We start from the raw sequence: 6,875 nt of genomic DNA on the forward strand, positions 1-6,875 counted from the left end.
ATATAATTTTGACACTTGGTTCCATTATGTGAAAGATGTTTAACTTTGGACAAATCATTTACCCTCTGATTTATAAATTTCTCATACGTAGAAAGGAAAAAATGAAGCCTAATTTTAAGGCTTTTATAAAGATTATTAATATATAATTATATTACATGGTGCAGTGACAGAGACCATCTCTCATTCATCATGGAGCTTTAACATGGGTGAGAGTTTAACAAACCCTTAATTAGACATAATGCTTTATAGTTTCCTAAGCTGTTTACATATACAATACTTATTTTATAAAAGGTAAATAAAAGGCATAACAGCAGCTCACCTTTCTTGACTGCTTACTACATGATACGTGCCTTGCTAATCATTTTACCTCCATTATCTAATTTTATCCTAAAAACAACTCTTTGATAGATGCATTATTATTATAAGCCCTGATTTGGAGATAAAGAAAGGCATTAAGAGATGAATTTGCTCTCAGTTACAAGTGGCCAAAGTTCAACCCTTCATTTCGGACATTAGCACCTGAGTTCATAGATACTGAACTATACTACCTGCTGAAAACTCTGACCGAATTGAACCAGAAGATAAGTCTCAAATAGGTAGCACTGAGTTTGGGTGGCCTGAGTGATGTTTTTATTATTTCTTCCTGCATAATGAGAAGGTTTTCAAACTCAAAATATTTTCAGAGCATGCACATGACCTTTGAAATTTGGAAACTGCAAAAGAATTGATAGATTATCTCGTCCATCTAATTTTCAACATCAACCTCATATTCATTATCAGATTTAGGAAGGCATATATGTTGATGTAAAATAGTTTTGCTGTGACTATCTGTAGTATGAGAGATATAGCCAAGGGAAACAGCTGAATATCAATTTAATATTAAGAAATATACATTTGCAAATATTAGGTTAAACAATTCTCTAAGACTTTCTTGAATTGTTCTTTTCTAATAAAAATACGAGTTATTTTCAACATGATATATAGCTGTAAATAAAGAAATTACTTAATTTGAATTCTAGTTTTTAAGCTTGTGATTCACTGAATTGCAATTTACTGGCTTTGCATTTCCAAGTGCAGCGTGCTGCTTCATAAGTGATACCTTTGCACAATACATATTTTATGGTGGCTCTAATTATATATTTATGGCATTTAGTTGCCTGCTTAATACACATTTTGTGAATATATTTCTTATGGCTACTATTGTAGTGTTTTATGCAGTTATCTGTGAAACAAAGTAAACTTTCTTGCTTCAGAATCCTTCAGTTTTGGATGTGGTTCCACGTCTGCTTTACATGAAGAAGGCCCTGGGTTCGCGCCCCAGTGGAGCCACGGTCCATGGTCTACGGCCATGCCACTCTGAACAAACCTGACATCTGATCTCAGAAGCTAAGCAGGGTTGGGCCTGATTAGTAATTGGATGGGAGACCACCTAGGAAGACCAGGTGCTGTAGGCATAAAAAAAAAAAAAAAATCCTTCAGTTTAAAACATACATTTATTGATTTCCAGCGTCACTGGTTGGGTTCCCTGGGGAGCAGGCAAAGATCAGTGTGCAGAAAGTGTGTTGGGGACCACTCTTATGGGTCGACATCTGCTATAGGAAGGGAAGAGGTGAAGTAGGGAGGAAGGGAGTACTTTTTCTGGGTGGAAAGAGCAAGGATTCATGAAGCAGTAACAGCAAGGATTCATGAAGCATTAACAACAAGGATTCAGGAAACCCCAGAGGAATTCTGGTGCCAGAAGAACCGTGCAGAACTGTGCTAACATAGAGCCAACTGGCCCGTTGTATCGCTTTCAACCAATCATCAAATGTAGGCTGCCTCTGAGAAAGACTCATGGTCTTTTGTGAGCTGAGGGCAATTACCAGGGTGGCATCTGTGGATGCTGCTCAGAGTGCCAAAGTCAGGTAGCCCTCCATTGTCAGCTTTCCTTGGAGCTTGTGTCTACTGAAGAGAACCAGCTTGTCCAAGGTCATAATACATTCCCAGCTGGCCTGCATCCAATTTCTGACTGACGTGGGGGTGTAAAAGCCTCGGCCCTTTGTTACAGGCTGAATTGTACTTCCCCCCTGAATGTATATGTTGAAGCTTTATCCTTCCCCCATATGTCTGCATTGGAGATACAGCCTGGTTAAATGAGATTGCAAAGAGAAAAGCTCATATCTGGTAGAAGTGGTGTCCTTATAAAAGGGGAAGAGACACCAGAGAAGACTCTTTTGTGCCATATGGGGTCAAAAGTGACAAAATGGCCTTCCACAAGCCAGGAGGAGAGTCCTCACTGGAAACTGAACCCTGCTAGAAACTTGACCTTTGACTTTTCAGCCTATACCTCAAAAAAAAAAAAATAAACTTCTATTGTTCAAGCCAGCCAGGCTTGATAATGTGTGTGTGTGTGTGTGTGTGTGTGTGTGCGCGCGTGCGCGCGCGCGTTTGTGTGTGTGTGGCAGCCTAAGCAGACTAAGACTTTTTTTCATTCTAATTTGCAAGCGTTCTGGTTCTCTTTCCCAGGGAATTCAAATTTTGATGGTTGAAACTAGAAGAAAGCAGCCATTAGGATGGAATTTGGAGCTGGATCATGTGCCATCTACCTGGCAAGGAGGACCACACTGCAAGCGGTAAGTACAGCGCACGTCTCCCCTGGCAAGAAGGGACAGTGCAGCTGTTGAATTTCGCCACTGGTGAAGTAGGGTGGTATATCAGTGAAAGAAATGCATTGGCCCACGTGATTTAGTCAAGGATGTGAAAAATACAAGTGAAATAGTATCTATAATTGTAATGGAATCAGACGACCATGGCTGAGGGAAAAAAAGTACTAAAAAGTTGAGATTGATTAATTGACAATTTCAATCTAACTGTTTAACTCATAAGACTTCCTTAATAGCATGCGAGAGAATCCTTCATCTCCTGCAGTTATAGGACAGAGAAAGCTTAGGACCAGGCCCAGAATTTAATCTTAGGAGTAGGTAAGCCCAAAAGAAGTTTAAACTGTTAACACAGGCAGATTTTCTATGCCAAGGTCAAGGCTGGTTGGGATGGAATGGGGTTCTGGCATATGGGATGGAAACGTCAGGGTCGATTCTCTTGAAATTAATATAATCCCAGCTTTACTCGGGACCCTCTGAGTCTGCATAAGTGGTGTATGGGGGTCGCCGAAAATACAGCATTTCCCAAAGCAAGTCTAATGTGCTGGTGAGGGAAATGGCAGCTTCACTTAGAAAAGAGGATAAAAAACTGTTCATATTCACATGGAAGTGACAGCAGTAAATCATATATTCAGACCAAGTGCGTAAGAAGTGGTTTGCACGTTGGAGGTCTTGATAAGACATTTGTCCTCCAGAAGGTGGGATACGTGCTACTGAGACTCAGGGCCCTACCACATCAGTACCCATTTTAGGGGGAGCAGAGGCCTGGGGCATGGTAGCATTTCCTCCCAAAGTAAAAGGCAACTTATTGTACCTTGCACCAGGAAACGGGACACAATTCCTGGTAGGTCGTGTTCAGTTTCTGAGGTAAAATATTGTATTTCACCCCGGGAGTGTGGTTTTGACCTGTACACTGGGTGACACAAAAGGTTACCAGCTTCGAAAGGAGCTCAGAGGAGGAGAAAGATTTACGGTAGACACAGGCTGGGTACAGGTCACCCCGATGCTAGGCCCACGCAATCCAGCCGGTGCCATGACGTTGCAGATGTCATCGGTGGGGAAAGATGTTTGAAGAGTTTGTTTTAAGAACCAATGGGAGAATCATAATGCGTGCTGCTAAGGTTACGGAACAAGCCCGTGACAGCTGCACCTGGGGTTATACGCATTTGAAAAGCAGCCCTTGGCATGCTGGCGGGCTCTGCTGGGGTAAGGGAGCCTGACCACGAGCTCGCAAGCGGCGCAGAGCTATAAACGCCCATCACTGATAGACTGGGTGATGTGAGATCCACCGAGGCATAAAGTCAGGTGATCCCAACAGCCAGGTAGGTGAAAGGGCACAGCTGCCAGACTTCCATCAGTCTGTGTCACCATCCTGGTGGTGGTACCGTGCACTCATGTACTGGGCAGCCATGGAGGCGATGAACGGGTTCAGGAGGATGAACTCCCACGCCTGTCCTGGGGCCTCAGCTAGCTCCGCGGTCTCAGCACTTACGGAGTTGGGGTCCCAGTGGTATGCAGGGCCACGCAATACCACACCGGTGCCAGGGATGCGCTCTGGGCCACACAGGTGTGTGAATGGGGCCGTGACTTGGACTCTGCTGGTTGTATCACACACCATTCTGCACAGAAGCTGCCGGCCGGAGCAGCCGTCGGAAAGACTGCTAAAGGCTCAGGTGAAGTGCAGATGGATAAGCGAGGAAGGGGCGGTATCTTCTAGAATGTGATACGGACTCTCTGTTTTCCCAGCTTTACTGAAGTGTGGTTGACGGATAATAATTATATATATTTAAGGCGTACCCTGTGAAATGTTTACCACACTCAAGCATATACTTGACCTCACAGAGTTATCGTGATTTTGTGTGTGCGAGACCTCGAGACCTATTTTCAAGCATGAGATACATTAATATTAATGTACAGATTAGAAATATAGGGAGAAATGATTCATATATCTAGTTAATTGGTATGAGTGTAATTTAGGGGCTATATATCTAGGTTTTTATAATGAAGAGTCTTATTAATCTCTAATGTTAAGCAAAACATACATCTATGTAATTGATTTCTTTGGCAATGACATACGGTGAAGGAGAGTACCGTGGCAATTTATTAAGAGTTATACTGTGAGAAGGGGTTAATTGCAGTAATACAATTATGTGATTTCAGAGCTGTAAGGGGTCTTTGGAATTATGTGGCATAATCTCAATATTTCACATAAAGGGAGACAGACACAGACAACCGTAGAGATGATTTTCTCACTTCCAGGGCAATGTTATTTCTTCTCTTACCTCTATTCTTATCTCCATAAGAAGATACTCGATGAGCAGCTGCTCAGCCAGGTAAGATTGTTCTTCTTAAAAGTGAGTCTTGTTCCAATCAATCTGGATTTCTGGTTTGTTCTGTGATTGAGTTTTTTTTATTGACTCGAAGGAGAAAACCATTGTACTTAGCAGCTACCTCATATCAGCAGTATCTCATTCAGCTTCCTGGCTCTCTAAATACTTCATGTGTAGTTAGTGTTCTTTCTAGGTTGTTCCATAAAACAGGCTAGGTTTTATAAGAAAAGCTGTTCATTATACGTCCAAACAAAATGATGGTTTATATCCTTTATTTGGGAGTGGGTTTGGTTCTTCTGCAAATATCTTTTCTATGCAATGCCGACCGTCTCTAATAGTCTCCACCCCTTCTCACACTTACAAGACTATTCGGTTCCCTGCCCGCTTGCTGTCCCTCTTGTTGCTCAGTGTTAATCTTGCTTGTGGGTACAGATATTGTGCAAATGGGATAGGTTCAGTTAGGCATTGAATCTTTGAAGGAACAGTGCGTGACAAATTATTTCATCGAAATTTTATGACAAATTTAAAAGGATTTAAACAGTCCAAATAATTTAATATGTGAGCAAACGGACAGAGCTTAGGAAAATTACAAAGAAATAATAGGTTAGCTTGCTTCACTGTATCCAGAGCAAACACTCATCTATCCACTTATTTACAAAACAGACAGTTTTTGAACACTTACAATGCATTGGATGTTCTGCTAGTCACTGTTTAAGGCTATGAAAATAAGACTTGCATAGCTGCTTTTAGAGGAATTACTTCTTATTTGAGGGAGACTCAGGCAGGGGATATGAGGTGACAGAAACGCAAAGAAAGATGAGAAGAAAACACATGGATTGTATTCTGAGAAACTTTGATTCAAACGAGAGGTCTAGTAAACAATGGGGAGTGTATACAAAAGGACTTGAAATGAACAGGCTCAGAGGGCGAGGCTTCAGGGAACCACAGTGAGATTAGTCAAAAAAGGTGGGTGATCAGCAGGTGAGATGCCACTGAGAGAAAAATAGGATAAGGATTTGAATTCAAAGAGTTTATAAGAGCAGTCGAGTAAAAGAATTTCACTTGAAATTTAAGAAATTGTGAAGAGGAGAGAGGACGAAAGCTAGAGTGAGACACGGGATAAAAGTAGTTACTATGTATGTTGCTTGAATAGCGTCATGTTTTAAGAAGAAAAAAAAATCACAGTGAACTTTAAAATGCCTCTGGGAAGGACCTGCGGACATTGAGAGGCAGAAGATAGAGGCTCCCAGAGCAGATCATGGATAAAGTAAGTGCTCCATAAACGGAAAGAACAAAGGACCCAGACAGAGCACAAGTCTTAGTTGAAAGACTAGGTCTCGCACCCTCTGCTAAAATAACAGGAAAGGGCGCATGCAAACCCTGCTAGTGTGAGGATTCAGAGCAAAGTCCACCTGACGAAAGAAAGCGAAAATGCTGGGTAGGACACTTGTCGAGATTAAATAATTGAAGAAGCAGGTTGAAAGAACAGACTAGAAAACTTACTAGAAAGAAGAGAATTTGATAATAAGAACTCTAAGTCAGTGTTTGACAAAGACCATTGATTTTTTAATGACAATAATCAGCGTGGTTATAGGATTTAGTTTTTCTTGCGATGCCTAGCGCTCTGGGGTCTCAGGGGTGGATATTTTTTAAAGTGTTTTGACAGAAAAGGATACAAAAAAGGTAAAGGGAAAAAAAGGGAGGCGTACATCATGGAGAGGTATTAGTTAGGATACTGAATTTACCTCAGATTAAATCACAGAGCTATTTAAAAAATGGACAAGCTATACATAAGCTATGGTCTACTTTGGGGAAGAAGGACTCTTATTCTATGAGTAAGGAGTCTCAAGCAAATCTGCAATTAAAAACTATAAAATGCAAATTGTTGGATATGTGTAGTCAGAGC

General features: G+C 41.4%; 1 pseudogene; it reads left to right on the top strand.

Annotated features, from left to right (window-relative positions):
• The first annotated feature begins 1,338 nt into the window (after nucleotides 1-1,338).
• LOC111737603 lies at nucleotides 1,339-1,454 on the top strand (annotated as a pseudogene).
• The last annotated feature ends 5,421 nt before the right edge of the window (nucleotides 1,455-6,875 follow it).

The sequence above is a fragment of the Pteropus vampyrus genome, unplaced genomic scaffold, assembly GCF_000151845.1.
Source record: "Pteropus vampyrus isolate Shadow unplaced genomic scaffold, Pvam_2.0 Scaffold28, whole genome shotgun sequence".
Classification (NCBI taxonomy): domain Eukaryota; kingdom Metazoa; phylum Chordata; class Mammalia; order Chiroptera; family Pteropodidae; genus Pteropus; species Pteropus vampyrus.